Raw genomic sequence first — 17705 nt, forward strand, 5'->3', positions numbered from 1 at the left:
CCAGAGCCCTGCAAAATGACCTTCAGCAGGGCACTGGTGTGAATGTCACTGACCAAACCATCATAAACCGACTTCATGAGGGTAGTCTGAGGGCCCGACGTCCTCTAGTGGGCCCTGTGTTCACTGCCTGGTACCATAACGCTCAATTGGCATTTTCTATTGAACACCAGAATTGGCAGGTCTGCCACTGGGGCCTTGTGCTTTTCAGATGAGAGCAGGTTCACCCTGAGCACATGTGATGGAGTCTGGAGAAGCCATGGAAAATGTTATGCTGCCTGAAACATTATTCAGCATGACCTTTTTGGGGGTGGGTCAGTGATGGTCTGGGGAGGCACATCCATTGGGGGGGGACATAGACCTCTATAGGGCTAGACAATGGCACCCTGACTGCCATTAGGTATTGGGATGAAATCCTTGGACCCATCGTCAGACCCTATGCTGGTGCAGTGGGTCCTGGGTTCCTCTTGGTGCACGACGATGCCCAGCCTCATGTGGTGAGAGTATGCAGGCAGTTCCTGAAGGATGAGGGAATTGATACCATTGAATGGCCTCCACGCTCGCCTGACCTAATCCAATAGAACACCTCTGGGATATCCCGGTTTCGGTCATTGCAGGGTCAGAACTCATAAAACACATGCCTATATGTGAATATATAGAATATGTACCTATCCTGTGTTCCATGTTTTAAATCACAGCCTAGATGGCGTATGTAAAGCGAGGTTCACACTGTTGCATGTGCAGAACAGAACAGCGAGTTAATCGCACCTATTCCTGCATCTGTTACCACCTATAGCAAAACCGTGCTGCTCTTTGGCAGACACATGGGGCTTCCATTCATTCTTAAGGACAACCCCATGCATTTGAAAACGCAGGACATTCCCGGTTGCAGCAAATTGATTTTCCAACCATGTGCTTTCCCTGCGGCTACAGGAACCTTTTTTCCGTCAAGAAAATGCAGGCACAGCAGCCCATTCAAATGAATGGGCTGCCATATCCATGCAAACACAGCTCAGAGACGCATAGATGTGAGCCTAGCCTTACTCTGGGCTAATTCATTGCTTCATGCTCTAGTTTCTCCTGCTGGCTTATATGTCCTGTGACCTATAAGCTGGTGGGGGATCTGCAGTGTGTGGCAGGGAATAAGTGTTCTACACACCTAGAAGTATGAAATCCTTTCAGCAGGTGGAGAACAGTAAAGTGTCAGTTTTTTAACACATAGATCACCAGAAAAGTAAGTATAGGCCCTTTTTATTCTAGGTAAGTTGTCCTGCAGTCTTGACTCAGTAGTGACAGGGACACAAGTAAAGAAAGTTTATATTGTGTTTTTCTGAACTGTGTTTGAATTAACTTTTCTGTAGCTGTAAGGCCTCTTGCACACAGCTGCCTAAAGTCAGCATTTTTAGGTATACAGGTGTTTTTGTTTTTTTTTTTTTGTTTTTTTACTGATGTAAATGCAGTCCATTGTTTTCAGTGTGGCTGTACACACAGGTGCCCTGCATATAGATGAGTAAAAAAAATTCAGAAATCTGACTTGCAGGTCAGTATTTTACATGCGCATGCATGCAAATATATGTAAATATATCATTTGAAGCAGTTAAAATTCCATTCAGAGGGCTATAATTTATTTTACTCATGTATGCGTGTGCTTGCAAATATGTGCAAAATAAACTCAAGACCTTTTGACCAGTAATACTGATGTTCAAACATCAGTACTCTATTAATAAACTTTATCAACTCTCCAGTCAGATGTGACCATTAACCTCCTTGGCGGTCTGATTATGTCAATACTTTTGAATGTCAAAGCAGTACATTGTTTTGCATGGAAATTTGTTGTTTTATATTGTAGGCCGGTAATTCTTAGGAATAACTCACTTAAATCTGTCCAAACAAGAGTCTAGTAAACATTCCAGGTATGATAAAGTTTGAAACACGAAATCATAAATTATAATCTAATATTATAATAAATTTAATTCAATAATGTAATCAAACCAAAAACACTTTTTGACCTAAAGGGACGCTTTTTGGACGCCATGGACGGTTCTCAAGTTTCCAGGCAGAAAGAACAGTAAAAGTGCAGGCAGGGCACAGGACAAAGCACTCGGGACAAAACTGAGGTGAAATGGTCTGATACAGTAATGTAATCCTAACAGATTACAATGTATTGTGTATGTTCCCCCCACGCGTCGCGTCACTCGCAGGGAAGGGAAGACGGATGCCGGCATTGGCCGGAGGACACAGCGGAAGGACATCGGGGGATCGCAGGACAAAATACGTTACACTACAGTGTAATCCCGAGTGTAGCGATTACCGATTCTGATGCTGAAAATGAACCTCGAGCCACACTCGGGATTACCTCCAGGGAGGTTAATTAAAGGTAATCGAATTCTAAAAGCGGTTTAATCTAAGTGGTCAAGCATCTCTTGTTTTTGGTGTCCGGAAACTTTATTACATTTTTTATGTCAATAGAACAAAAACCCTTTTGGGTACTCCATCGCTAAGAGCAAAAGTCCACTTCCTAGATTGTAAGCTCCAAGGAGCAGGGCCCTCCTAACCGTCTTGTATTGAACTGTATTGTTGCTGTATTGTCTCCGTTATATTGTAAAGTGCTGAGCAAACTGTTGGCGCTATATAAATCCTGAATAATAATAATAACTTCAGGCAGCTCTTAGCTCCCTCCCCATTCATTCTGAGCTCAATATACAACCTGTTCTCTGAGCAATGTGCAGGCAGACCAGAGGCTGAATTGTAAAGCTTTTAAAAGCTAAAGTTTAAGTTCCTGGCATAGACATTAAAGAGTTGAAGCCGCTACTCCTGGGATTAGGCAAAACCTTTATTCCTCTCTCATCTCATTATATTTTTTAGCCTTTAGTATTTGGCAGCAGAAGCTAGTTTAATATTACTGAAAACAATAGAAATATACAAGGCAAATAGGGTTCTGTCTCTCTGATTCTACAACAGTTCCATTTCTTTCTTTGTGATGAGAACCTGGCGCTTTGTTCACCCTCCAGAATATTGAAGCTGTGCTCATGGGCATCAAAATGCCTGCTCCTGATGCCTACTGTGCTCCTCCAAGACACGGGGAGTATTAAGCAGTATGGTTCACCAGACACAAGAACCACCACTGTGCTTTAAATTAAAATGACTTTAGCTCTTGGCAGGCTCTAACGGTGGCACCGCATAAAAGGTACCGTATATACTCGAGTATAAGCTGAGTTTTTCAGCACATTTTTTGTGCTGAAAAACGGCCCCCTCGGCTTATACTCGAGTCAACGTCTGCAGATGTCTAGCAGGGGGACAGAACAGAAGGGAAACCAAGTACAGGGGTGGGCAGGGGGCTGCTGTCTCTTACCTGGCTCCGGTCCCACGACGATCCGGTCCAGGAAGCGCGGCTGCTCCTTCATTCGGTTCGTCCACTGGATGTTCGCGCGGCTGCTCGGCTCCGCCTTCTCACCGGTGATTGGCCGCCAGAACTGTAGCTCAGGAAAGGCACACAGGCGGCAAATCACCGGCGAGGAGGCGGAGCTGAGCGGCCCCGCGAAAATCGAGTGAAGGAGATGCAGGTAAGTGCGCCGTGCTTAGGTGCTGCTGCAACCACATATGCTGGCTGCAGCAGCACCATACTGGAACAGGGGTCAGCAAGTGTCAGTGGGAGGAATAGTGCCCCATCATTGGTGTCACTGATACCAATGATGGGGCATTATTCCTCCCACTGACACCAACGATGGGGCACTTTTCCTCCCCCCCCACTGACACCAACGATTGGGCTCTATTTCTCCCCCCCCCCCCACTGACACCAATGATGGGGCACTATTCCACCCCCCACTGACACCAATCATGGAGCACTATTCCACCCCCCACTGACACCACTCATGGGATACTATTCCCCCCCCCCCCCACTGACACCAACGATGGGGCACTATTCCTCCACCCCCCCCCCCCCCCCATTGACACCAATGATGGGATACTATTCCTCCCACTGACACCAATGATGGGGCACTATTCCTCCCACTGACACCAATGATGGGGCACTATTCCTCCCACTGATACCAATGTTGGGACACTATTCCTCCCACTGACACCAATAATGGGACACTATTCCTCCCACTGACACCAATGATGGGGCACTATTCCTCCCACTGATACCAATGATGGGGCACTATTCCTCCCACTGATACCAATGATGGGACACTATTCCTCCCACTGACACCAAAGATGGGGCACTATTCCTCCCACTGATACCAATGATGGGACACTATTCCCCCCACTGATACCAATGATGGGACACTATTCCTCCCACTGACACCAATGATAGGACACTAATCCTCCCACTGACACCAAAGATGGGGCACTATTCCTCCCACTGATACCAATGATGGGACACTAGTCCTCCCACTGACACCAATGATGGGACACTATTCCTCCCACTGACACCAAAGATGGGGCACTATTCCACTGACACCAATAATGGGGTGCCTCATTTCCCACCCTCGGCTTATACTCGAGTCAATAGTTTTTCCCAGTTTTTTGTGGTAAAATTAGGTACCTCGGCTTATATTCGGGTCGGCTTATACTCGAGTATATACGGTAACTGCTTTTTTTATCTCAAAATTTTTGTTTTCCTCCATTCAAGTCCCAAACAGTAGTACAGACATCCAATGAAGACTCTAGTGCTTTGACATCCTGTGTAATCCTATCAGGTGTGCTAGAGCCTTTGTTCTCATGCACACTTCTGCGCCTAAACATGACTTTAGGAGCTTTAGGCGTTTTTTTGGCCAAAGTCCCTAAATGCAACTAAATAAAAGCCTATATGTCACTGCACACATAGGCTTGTATTCATTTAGCAGCAGCAGAGTTCAGGGGCAGTTAAATGACCTTCTCCTGAATCGCGTATTTTGGCCAAAAAACACTGCATAAGCACACCTAAAAGCGTTTTAGTGCATTTATTCATTTCATTAACCGGAATATTTGCTATTGAAATGAATAAACACCCAAGCGCTAAATGTGATACTGCGTTTACAGGCATTTTTGCCATGTTTAGCAGTTTTCAACTGCCAGGAGAGCTTGGCGTCCAGGGGAGCTTCATATACAGTACATGTAGCTTTAGAGGGGGCATCAGAGTCCCAGAAGATGTAAACACTGATTGGCAATGGGATGACCAGGCCAAGAGAACTTCCATTAGTCATCATCTGAAATCTGTATCACAATTTAGAAATGACAGGAGAAGGTTGGTGGAAGGAAATACAAGTTTGTAATACAACGACCAAATACTTGCCATTCAATGAAAGAAATATTCTTCCGATCAGTCATATGCATTGTAAAGATGCTGACTAACCTGTTGAGTTTTACCTGTAGCTGTTTTGTTGAAACTCAAGTTTTCATTCCAATGAGTCACTTCCTATGTCCTATGCGGGAGGGTTTGTCTGATGATTTCACCATGATAGGTCCCTGTGTTTTTTAATATGAGGGAAAAGCAGTGAGCCAATCACACAAAAGGGAATGACACTTCTAGAATGTTTGTACCTTGTGTACATAATACCTTCAGTGCCTTTTTTAAAGCATTTCTAAAGGATATTCTTTAAATTAAAATAATAAACATCTTATACTTACCAGCTTTGTGCAGTGGTATTGCACAGGACAGCCTCGAACCTTTTCTTCTCGGATCCCCCGTCTGCTCTGTCCGCTCCTCCTCTTCTGTGTCTGCCCCCATAGCAAAGGGGCAGAAATGTAGGATTGATCCCAAGCCAGGCTGTGTGCGTCTATAGACACACACACAATGCAACTCGGTCCCGCCCTCTGCTTCCTCCCAGCATTTGATTGACAGGAGCGGGAGTCATTGGCTGACTCAGTCCCTGTGAGTAGAGGGGAGAGAAGTGATGTAGTCGGGGACAGTGCTGGATTGATTGAGGGGGAGCACAGCAATTTATAAAACATGTTTATTACCTTTTATTGCAGGGAATGCATTGAGATAAGATAAAAACATTTTAGCCTTAGAACCACTTTAAATTTTTTAGGAAGGAACGATCTGAAGTTTTTATTTCGTCAGTAATTTTAGGACATGGAATATATCCAATAGCTACAGATTGAAATGAAAAGGTAATTTTTTTTAATTTTATTTAATTTAGAAAGTCTTGTATAGTGCACCTGGTCAGGGTCCCATCCCATTCTCTTCTCTTATCAACAGTCAGAGATCAGTATTATAACACTTATAGAATTTAAGCCTGATTCCAGCTTTGCTATCCCTTTTAAATAGTTTGTATGGACCAAGCTGGCCTAAATGAACGATTTCCTTTACTAATAAATGTGGCCACTGTCAGCGCTGTATGAAATGTATGTATACAGTATTGAACACTGTATTCTGATAGGGGTGTGGGGACTTTCCGCCCCATCTCTGGAGAAAAATTAAGTTGGGCTGCTCGTTCTTTCACAGAAAGCTTTGTATTTTTATCAATGAATACAAGACTTCCTCCAAATGGCTGAGGTGGAAAGGTGAGCAGATGATGTCATGATTCCCACCTCAACCATTCAGAGGAAGTCTTGTATTCATTATTAAAAATAGAAAGTTTCCTGTGAATGGCTGAGCAGAGCTCAGTTTTGTTCTGGGAACTGGACATATTATCTCTGTACCGCTGCCAGAAGTAGCTAGTAGTAGTTGGTCACATTCAACTGGACTTGTTCTGTAATGTAAAAATGTTTTGTAGCCTGTCCAAACCAAGTCTTCAGTTCCATGGAGTATCAGGAAAATAACCAGGCATGATGGGATTTCTTTCTTTCACTCATTTGAACTGAAGCGGCTTGGTTAAATGATGAAACTTAATCAGCATTACAGGACAAGTCCAGTTGAATGTGGCTACTACTAGCTAAACCATGACTTGGATAAATGCGAACCATCAGACATTTAGCATGTGGGGTGCACGGGTTGGTTCGAAGGTTCATTGGCTAATTCAACTTTACTTTTACTAAAAAAGAAATAATTACCTAAACATGGAACCTATATTCGGAAGGCTCAGTTTGAGGCCATTCTCCTGGTATGTTACACCCCTTAGCTGGCATGCATAGAAAAGCAGAAACGTATATCTCTTGAACTATTCAAGTGTATATTTCATATCTAACCGTTCCGCAGATGCGTCTGCATATTAATCTACATGTGGACGGAATGTTACATGTACCTAGAAAAAGTTATGGATCATAATAGCAGCCATGAGAGCATCTAGTCATAACTTCGGGCTCCACCTACACCTCCCTCCCCAAAAGGAGACCATTGGTTACTACTCCAAAGAGACACCCTGCTGGGATTTGCTAGAAAAGGCTGTTATGCTTGGAGTGTGTGTGAGAAAAGAGAAGAGTCTCCTGCTTTTAACATCGAAACTAGCAGTAGAGACAAGAAATCCTTTTTGGCTCATGAGACTTGAAGCTGCTTAACCCAAGGCTTTTTGGCAAGTACTTAACCCTCTGAATTCCTTTCTGTTATCTCTTTGCTGTGCTATTGTTCTCTGTGTATTTATATGTGTGTGTGTGTGTGTGTTTGTATATATATGTGTGTATATATATATGTGTGTGTGTGTGTGTGTGTGTGTGTGTGTGTGTGTGTGTGTGTGTGTGTGTGTGTGTATATATATATATATATATATATATATATATATATATATATATATATATATATATATATATATATATATATATATATATATTACATCTACTTTCTGTAAATATTTTTATTGCACCCTTTTTGACCTTTTTAGTAATATATCTTTCTTTCTGAAAGTGCTGAACTGTTTCTAAAGCTCTTTAATGCAACTTACGAATTCCTGGTGCTGAAGAGCGCTATGTGTGTTTAACCCTCTGTATAACCTGCCTGCGGTGACAGTGGTATACAGACGATTATCCAATCATCCTAGTGTTATTGCTGATATTGCCGAGTTTCCTCTTTCTCTGTACAAAAAGGAGGTGGTGGCAGTGTGAAGGGTTAATTACGTAATTAACCTGACCCAGTACCAATCGCGCTCAGGCTGCCGGTACATCGATTTGTGGTGAGCTGGAAAATCACGTGACATCGCAGTTTTAGATTGGCTAGTCCTTCGGTCGCGAGTTTGGTGAAAAGGTCAGGGGTCGGACGCCGCGATCATCTCACAAGGCCTGCAACAATAGGACCATCACACATTGCGATGAGTTCCGATTCATTTCTCAAACTCTTTTCTGTTCTGGCAAAATAAACCCAAAAACTTGGTTGTTATTGGGAAGAGATGGCTTTATTTTTTAATTTTTCCACATGTGCGATTTGTATTGTACTCTTCAGGTCCTGTTCACATTAATATTGAATGTTTTTGCAGTAATATTAGGAAAGGGCTGTTTTGTGTGTCCACTCTCTGGAAACCTTAGACCACACTGCATTTCTGCAATGTACAGAACATAGTGCCAAGCTACCCATAACTGATACAATCATTAAGCAGACGTGTGTGTGTGTATGTATGTATATACTATATGATCAAAAGTTTGTGTACACCTGATAATCTCACATACTATATGGCAAAAAATACTGTATGTGGCACCCCCTCCTAATTGAGTGCAGGGGTTTCCAGAGAAGGTTCTTGTTAATGTTACAGCATACAAAGAAATATTAAACAACTGTGTGCGTCCAACCTTGTGATGACAGTTTTAGGACTTGACTGTGCCCAAAAGTCAGGTCCAAAGCAGGGGCGGAATGACAACTCATGGGGCCCCCGGGCAATAGGGGAGCATGGGGGCCCCTGTGTCATTGCCCAAACTCAAAAAAGCCTATGAAAAAGGTACCAGGGGCATCTCATGGGGCCCCCTACTGACCCCGGGCCCTCTATGTAACAAACTCTTATATTATAGGTTTGATAGTCAGGTGTCCACAAAGCTTTATATATATATATATATATATATATATATATATATATATATATATATATATATATATATATGTATATGGAAGAAACCGACTATTAGCATTAGTGTATACTGTATGTTGCTGTGTATGGGCATATATGATGTCAGCACTGGAGTTAATTGGTTGTAAAAGCACAGCTCTCTTCCTTCCAAGAACTGGCACTGCAGCAGCCCAGAGTGTCTCCCCCTCCCTTTGTGAAGTACGTGGCACAAACGGCCCCTCTTCTGCCCTGTAGAGATGACACAAGGATGAGGTTGCTGTCTTCTGCCCAGCTGGACAGAGGGACATACGGAGACAGAAGGTTGGCGTGACGGAAGGTGAGAAGGGTACATACAGGAGGAAGGCTGGGTTTAGGGAGTTAATCTATCTATGGCTGATCGTCAGCCGTGACCAGAACATGGAAATGGAAACTTTTTTTTTTTTTTTTTTTTTTTTTTTAAGTTGTGCAAGCGTTCTGAACTAAGCTAGCAAAAATGAAACCGTGTTTGGAACTTTGAGGGCCTGTAGGGGTGTTCTGTGTGATTGCCTGATACCTTCCTGTTATTCTCAGACATCAGGTATAGATAAAGCCTCTTGATCTGATTTAATGCATTTCTGCAATTTCTACTGCTTGTGCATGTAGTAGAGAGATGACCACAGACTAAAAAAACTGATTGTATAATCTCCTTTTTGATCTGTCATCAACTATTGTAGTGCAGAGGCCTGCCTGATTTCATACAAATTTGTATCGTGTTTGTGCACATTATTTTTATTCTACATTTTTTTTTTTTTTTTTTAATATTATACATTTTTTTAAATTTCTGTTATTAAAATGTATTATTTTACAAGTTTGCACAGAACGTTACAAAATAAGAGCTGCGCACACTGTCGTCACTACAGGCAGTCCCCGGCTTACAAATAAGATAGGTTCTGTAGGTTTGTTCTTAAACCGGAACTACACTGTATATGAGCACCATATTCAAAGAGAACTCCCCCATCCATTCATGTGTCCATGCTTTATTTTGCTGAGAAATTACCGAAAAACACCCCTAGCAGTTCTGTCAGTCTTGAGTAAGGGCAGATGATTCTTGTAGCTTTTACTTTCTGGAATCCATCTGCCCTTAGCTCAGGCATTGGCTGAGCTGAGAACCCTCCCTACTCTCCTGAATACTGCTGGGATACATGACATAATTTGCCTAGGCATGGAAACCAGGATGTAACTGAAGAAATGTATATAAAAAAAGTTTAAAACAAGTAAACATAAGCTTTCCTATCCATTCACTGATGCTAGCAGCTTAAGGATTAAAAATAGTCCATGTTGACTGAGAGAGTGAAGTTCCGCTCAAAGTTGAAATTGTAGGTAAATTAGAACAGGTATATTTTTTTTTGGCTGGAGTTACATTAAAAAAAAAAGTCAGATGTTTGTAAGTTGGGGACTGCCTATATGTGGATCCTGTATGATGATCTGATTGTATCAAATCAGGCAAACCCTCACACAACATAGTTGATGACAGATCTAAAAAGGAGATTGTACAAATTGAATGAATTTGTCCAAGTTTTTGTAATAGGATATTGAACATAACTTGTGCAATCAGATTGGATAGTGTACGATCAGTTTTAAAAGGAACAATTTCCTGCCTTGTGAAAGCAGTGCTTTTTTTTTTTTATTATTTTTGCAGGGCAATGTGTACCTTTTGCAGCATTATGTGTAATGTGCATTGATTGGAGTTAGGCAGCAGAAGTCTCCACTCCTAGGGTTGCAGCCTTTGCTGCCATCATGGCAGGTTCCCCATGTTTACCGTTTTAACATCTTTAAAGACTAACTCCACTTTTGTTTAGAAAAAAACCTTCCCCCTCTGGGTGATCTATGTACATTACAGGGATTTTAACAAACATTGTTGCAGATAACTACCTTTTGTTATTCTGAAGAAATAGCGGTTTGTCTGTGTCCATCTGTAGAATGAATCTGTATGGGAGGGATTTCATAATTATCAATCAGCTACTGCACCTGCAGGGCTCTGAGGAAAGTGGCAGGGTCTGCATCCATTTAGATGTGATTTCCCGTTGGGAGTATCCCACAGAATCTGACATTTGTTGTAGGAGATGCCCATAATCTGACTTGTATCTTGTTGCAGAATTCTGGGAAAATCAGTGAGCCAATCACACAACCAGGAGATGACATTTGGGGGGGGGGGGCATTCCATACACCATACACCATCTGTGTACAGATTGCCTTCAGGTAGCCATATTGCATTGCGTTTTACAGAGAATTACAGAGCTGCAGATTGAAAGAGGTTATTTTTTTTATCACATTCAATTAGAATATGTCTTATGACTTGTCACAATTGTATACACTATATTACTTTTTCTTTCCCACGAAAGTGGAGTTACAATGACGGGCGCAAGGCGGTTCTCTCGTTCTGGGAGGATGTCATATGACGTCCTCCTATTCTAACCGGGCATGCGTGGCTCCGGGAGCAATCCCTCGGACACAGCGGATCAATGGAAAGAGCCGAAGAGGTCGGCTCGCTCATGTGATCAGCTGTGTCCAATCACAGCTGATCGCATGTAAATAGGGAAATGGCGGTTATTGGCATTTCTCTCCCCATGAGCTGTCACGCTGACAGCTCAAGAGGAGAGCTGGTAATCGGAATCCCTCAGAGGGGACATGTACACTGATCATCAGAGCACTGATGATCAGTGTAGCCCCAGCAGTGCCACCTGTCAGTGCTCATCCATGCCACATCAATGCCACATATCAGTGCCCATCTGAGCTGCCTTTCACTGTCACCCATCAGTCCCAGTCAGTGCCACTTATCAGTGCCATATATGAGTCCTGCCTTTCAGTGCCCATCAGTGATGCTTGTCAATGCCCATCAATGCCACCTACCAGTGCCTCCTCAGTGCCACCTATCAGTGTCCATCAGTGCAGCCTATCAGTGCCCATCACTGCAGCCTCATTAGCGGAGAAAAATCACTTTTTTTACAAAGTTTTATAACAAAAACAAAGAAAAAACTGTTCAGTGGTTTTTGGTTTGTTTAAGAAAAAATAAAAAACCCAGAGGTGATTAAATACTACCAAAATAAAGCTCTGTCACAAAAAAATTATAAAAATGTTGTATGGGTACAGTGTTGCATGACCGCGCAATTGTCATTCAAAGTGCAACAGCGCTGAAAGCTGGAAATTGGCCTGGGCAGGAAGGGGGTATAAGTGCCCTGTAGGCTAGTGGTTAAACCACCTGATATATATTTTTTATATTCAGTAATGTGTAAGGTCTTGTGTATGGTGGGGGAGGGGAGGTTACATGTGTTGTTGTGCATTTCAGACCCACAGGTCAGCAGATTTTCATTTGCCTTCATAGTTCAGTGTGGATTACCGTTCTGAGGTTTTGCATTGCATTTCTCTGAGCACAGCCTGTCCAATTGGAGATACAATTGTTTTGCCAGCATAGCAGGTCAAATGTAGTCTTTCGTGTTTAAACGCATGTCTCATCTGTGCTGCTTTCACATGTAATAGGTTTACATTTCAAAGGAACACCCATACATACAATCCCAGTGATATTAAAAGGTAATTAAAAAAAAAACAATGATAAACCTGTTATACTTACCTGCTCTATGCAATGGTTTTGCACAGAACAGCCCCAGTCTTCCTCTCCTTGGATCTGCTGTTGGCGCTCCTGGCCTCTCCCTCCTGCCCAGTGCCCCCAAAGCAAACAACTTGCAATGGGAGCACCCGAGCAGGCTTGTTCCCAAGCTTTTGCTCTGCATGTCCATTCACACAGAGTTGCGACTTGACCCCACCCCCTCTCTCTCAATGGCTCGCTGGATGTGATTGCTGTCTCAGCAAATGAGGAGGGAGAGTCCCCGGAGAGCAGGGGCTCTTGCGCACATAGCAGGATCACCATGAGGCTCAGGTAAGTATTAGGGGAGCTGGAGGTGCTTCTGCACACACAAGTTTTTTCACCTTCATGCAGAGAATGTGTAACGGAAATGGTCATCCCTTGGTGCAGTTGGTTTTTTAGGATTTACCTTGTTATTTGTATGTATGCTGCTAGGGAAGGGTTGTGCTCTTCTGCTTATGGAGTGTGTGGTTACACCCTGTCTGAGGCTGCTGTACAAACCCTTTATACAAAGCAAAACACTGATTTCCTTTCCTTGGTCTATTTACAGTACAGTACTCTGTATGTCTCGGGCTCTGATTGTTACTTTTTCAGTGGAACAAAGGCAAAAAGAATCCACCCATTGCTGAAGTTGGAGAAAATACTGTCATGGGTCCTGACATCCCAGCAAAGCATTTTAGGGTGGGAAGATGTCTCACCGTCTTTGGAAATGAGACGTTAGACATTAGAAAAAAATACCATTTAAAAGGCAGCCTGCAAAAAAAGTGTTCTAATACTTACCAGTCCGTCAGGTGGGGACTGCAATCCTTGCTCTCTAAGCCCTGGTTCACAATGAATATAACTTTGAAATTGGGCGACTTCATTTGCCTTCTTGCATTAACTTGCATGCTGCAGGGAAGTTTGGAGCCTCTACCAAGCTTTTTTGCTCCCCGGGTAACCAATGGGCAGATTTCCACACACTTCCTTTCCAGTGACCCCAGGAACTTCGCTTTTCTATCATTTTTACCAAAAACTGATAAATCCATTTTAGGTTGACTAACTCTTTAAGAGCTTCAAGGTGTTTAGCAGTTTAAAAAAAAAACAAAAACAACTAAATAAAGCAACAGACTTGATTCTGAGTAATTACAAAACAATCCTAAAATAAACTTCTTTAACAGAGCAGGGAGGCTTTATTCATCTACTCTAACTGTTGTCTTCTAGGATTCATCAAACCTTGAACATGGCGACTGGACCCTATTAGGCTGCTTTCACACTGAATAGTTTTTGCTTGATTTGTTCAATTAAAAAAGCAGAAGAAAATGCAACTCTTTACACTGGTCTGTTGCGTTTCAGTTGCATTTTTAAAAATCCTGTTTGCTGCATTTTTGGTGCATGTTTGGTCAGGTAAAAAAGAAAAACACAAAAATTCACCTTTCCTTTGAAATGAATAGAAAACACTGTGAAAACCCATAAAAAATGCCCAGAGATATGAGGAAAAAACGTAAAGCAAATGCATAAAAGTTGCAACACAGAGGCAAAAACGCATATTGATTTTTGATACAGAGCAGTGTAGAAGTAGACTTAAAGTCTATGGGAGACTTTTTTTTTTTCTTAAAGCATGGGAAGCTGGGCACTGCCATGGGGGACGTGTTCCAATGCAAAAAAATAATGTTCAGTAGGGAGCTGGTCTTTTAATGCAGCTCAAATAGCCCTGGCCCTTGGGGCACAATTCCTGTCATTGACACAAGGTAATATTCCTTCTACTGGCACCAACAGTGATGTACCATTGTTTCCATTGCAACAAACGGTTGGACATATTTCCTCTCCGTGACATCAACAGTGGGGTCCTTTTCTTTCCACTGACACAAACGATGGAACATACTTGCTTCCACTGATATAAGCTTTAGAGCACTATTCCTCCCACTGATACAAACAATAAGGCACTATTCCTCCCACTGACACCACTGATGGGGCACTATTCCTCCCACTGACACCACTGATGGGGCACTATTCCTCCCACTGACACCAAAGATTGGGGCACTATTCCTCCCACTGATGGGGCACTATTCCTCCCACTGACACCACTGATGGGGCACTATTCCTCCCACTGACACCAAAGATGGGGGCACTATTCCTCCCACTGACACCACTGATGGAGGCACTATTCCTCCCACTGACACCAAAGATGGGGGCACTATTCCTCCCACTGATGGGGCACTATTCCTCCCACTGACACCAAAGATGGGGGCACTATTCCTCCCACTGACACCAAAGATGGAGGCACTATTCCTCCCACTGACACCAAAGATGGAGGCACTATTCCTCCCACTGACACCAAAGATGGAGGCACTATTCCTCCCACTGACACCAAAGATGGAGGCACTATTCCTCCCACTGACACCAAAGATGAAGGCACTATTCCTCCCACTGACACCAAAGATGGAGGCACTATTCCTCCCACTGACACCAAAGATGGAGGCACTATTCCTCCCACTGGCACCAAAGATGGAGGCACGATTCCTCCCACTGGCACCAAAGATGGGGGCACGATTCCTCCCACTGGCACCAAAAATGGAGGCACTATTCCTCCTCCTATTGACCACGGGCGCTATGTAATTTATTTTACTCTTACTATCCACCAAGCCCAAGAAGTAGAGGAAAGTAGTGAACCTTGTTGTAGTAGTGAATTCCTTTATATCAGTGAGCTGATTCACTATGAATTCTGACACTGCTAAATTTGCCAACCACAAATGCATTTAAAGCAGAACTAAACTATAGCTGAGCAACACAAACTGAAAACACTATTTTATTCATTTTCACTATTCAGAGCCAACTCACCCATCCATCCATGTCTCCATGCTTTATTTTGAAAAACCCTCCGTAGTATTTCTAGTTGTGGCCATTTTGTGTATTTACTTCCTGGAATCCATCTCCCTGTAGCTCAGGCATGCAGGCAGGAGGGTGTGCTTAATTGTGAAAGCTCCTCCTCCAGCTTAAAGAAAAAAAATTGCCGATAAAGACTCCTGAGATGTATGACATTATGGCCTGGGCCAGAAACCAGGAAGCAACTGAAGAAATGTAAAAAAAAAATGATGTAATCCAATGCAGATCGCATTGCATACGTTCTTTCACAGCCATACTGGCTGGGGAAACTGACCTGGAAGTGATGTTTTACATGTCACTTCCGGGTTAGCAACAAGGAGAGTGGACGTGTGTCCGCTTTCTTTCCCCTCTACCCGGTGGCACCCGCTATGCCAGTCCCGGGCCCACGTATGGGTAAGCAGAGCCCGGTATACATGGCTGGAGGTCGCCTGTTACCGGGGGATATGAAAGCAATCCGGCTCCGGCAATTGTCTCTATGTGTTGATGTGCAGATTAAGGTCTTGTTTTATGAGGTCTGTACTGAAAATACTGCAAAAGTGGGCATAACTTTTTTTTTTTTTTTTTTTTTTTTTTAATAAACTTACATAGGTTGTTCAGATTTCACGTGTTGGTAGAATAACTCTTGTTCTTCTTTTTCATTGCAGATAAGTAATGGATTTTAAGAAGAAGCGACATGCCTTCACTGAGTTATTGATGAAAGATGGTGCAGGGTGTCCAACATCCACAGAAGGATACAATATGTTTAGGGGATGACAGAATTGACAAGAACAATGTGCACAGATGGATGAAGACGTTTTTTAAGGCTCCATGCAAACCAGGCTAAAAAAAAAACCCCACCATTTCCCTTGGCAGAAAAAAAACGCTCATTTTTGTACACGTTTAGGAGTGTTTAGTGTTTTTCAAACACAAACCAGAAGGGTTTTTATTTCCGGCTTCTAAATGCTGAGCTTAAATGGTATAATCTCTGTAAACATTCTGTAGCCTTCTGTGGACGTCAGACAGCTTGCACCCCTCCTTCATGAAGAGCTCAATGACAGCATGTTGCTTCTGCTTGGAATACATTATTCACCTGCAATGAAAGAGTTACTCTACCAACATGAAATTTGAGCAGCCTATATAAATTAATGAAAAAGTTATGCCCACTTTTTGCATTACTTTCGGTACAGCCCTTGTAAAATATTCTAATTTTTTGAGTTTCACCTGTGTATATATATCGTGCAAAAGTTCATTTATTTCAGTAATGCAACTTAAAAGGTGAAACTAATATATGAGATAGACTCATTACATGCAAAGCAAGATAGTTCAAGCCGTGATTTGTCATAATTACGATGATTATGGCTTACAGCTCATGAAAACCCCAAATCCACAATCTCAGAAAATTAGAATATTACATGCAATCAATAAAACAAGGATTGTACATAGAACAATATCGGACCTCTGAAAAGTATAAGCATACATATGTACTCAGTACTTGGTTTGAGCCCCTTTTGCAGCAATTGCTGCCTCAGTGCGGCGTGGCATGGAAGCTATCAGCCTGTGGCACTGCTGAGGTGTTATGGAAGACCAGGATGCTTCAATAGCGGCCTTCAGCTCTTCTGCATTGTTCGGTCTCATGTCTCTCATCTTTCTCTTCGCAATGCCCCATAGATTCTCTATGGGGTTCAGGTCAGGCGAGATTACTGGCCAAGCAGGCACAGTAATCCAACGGTCATTGAACCAAGTTTTGGTGCTTTTGGCAGTGTGGGCAGGTGCCAAGTCCTGCTGGAAAATGAAGCCAGCATCCCCATAAAGCTAGTCTGCGGAAGGAAGCATGAAGTGCTCCAAAATCTCCTGGCAGATGGCTCCGTTGACCCTGGACTTAATGAAGCACAGTGGACCAACACCAGCAGATGACATGGCTCCCCAAATCAACACAGACTGTGGAAAGTTCACACTGGATTTCAAGCATCTTGCAGTGTGTGCCTCTCCATTCTTCCTCCATACTCGGGGTCCTTGGTTTCCAAATGAGATGCAAAAGTTGCTCTCATCAGAAAAGAGGACTTTGGACCACAGAGCAACAGACCAGGTCTGTTTTTCTTTAGCCCAGGTAAGACGCTTCTGACGTTGTTTGTTGTTCAGGAGCGGCTTGACAAGAGGAATACGACATTTGAAGCCCATGTCCAGGATCCGTCTGTGTGTGGTGTCTCTTGATGCACTGACTCCAGCCTCAGTCCACTCCTTGTGAAAGTCCCCAACTCTTTTGAATGGCATTTTCCTGACAATCCCCTCCAGGCTGCGGTCATCCCTGCTGCTTGTGCACCTTTTTCTTCCACACTTTTCCCTTCCACATAACTTTC

At 43.0% G+C, this 17705-nt stretch overlaps 1 protein-coding gene across 6 annotated transcripts in view; it reads left to right on the forward strand.

Annotated features, from left to right (window-relative positions):
* OSBPL9 (oxysterol binding protein like 9) overlaps positions 1-17705 on the forward strand; it is a 175388-nt gene that overhangs the window by 79869 nt on the left and 77814 nt on the right. The window contains exon 1 of one of the 6 annotated variants that reach the window (XM_089684476.1): positions 9090-9225. The exons of the other annotated variants lie outside the window; for them this stretch is intronic. The gene's annotated coding sequence lies outside the window, so the exon portion shown is untranslated. Of the gene's footprint in view, positions 1-9089; positions 9226-17705 lie in introns of those variants that run through there. 6 annotated transcript variants of the gene reach the window in all.

Source organism: Staurois parvus, unplaced genomic scaffold (assembly GCF_062004578.1).
Source record: "Staurois parvus isolate SC_StPar_1 unplaced genomic scaffold, SC_StPar_1.0 ptg000347l, whole genome shotgun sequence".
NCBI lineage: Eukaryota > Metazoa > Chordata > Amphibia > Anura > Ranidae > Staurois > Staurois parvus.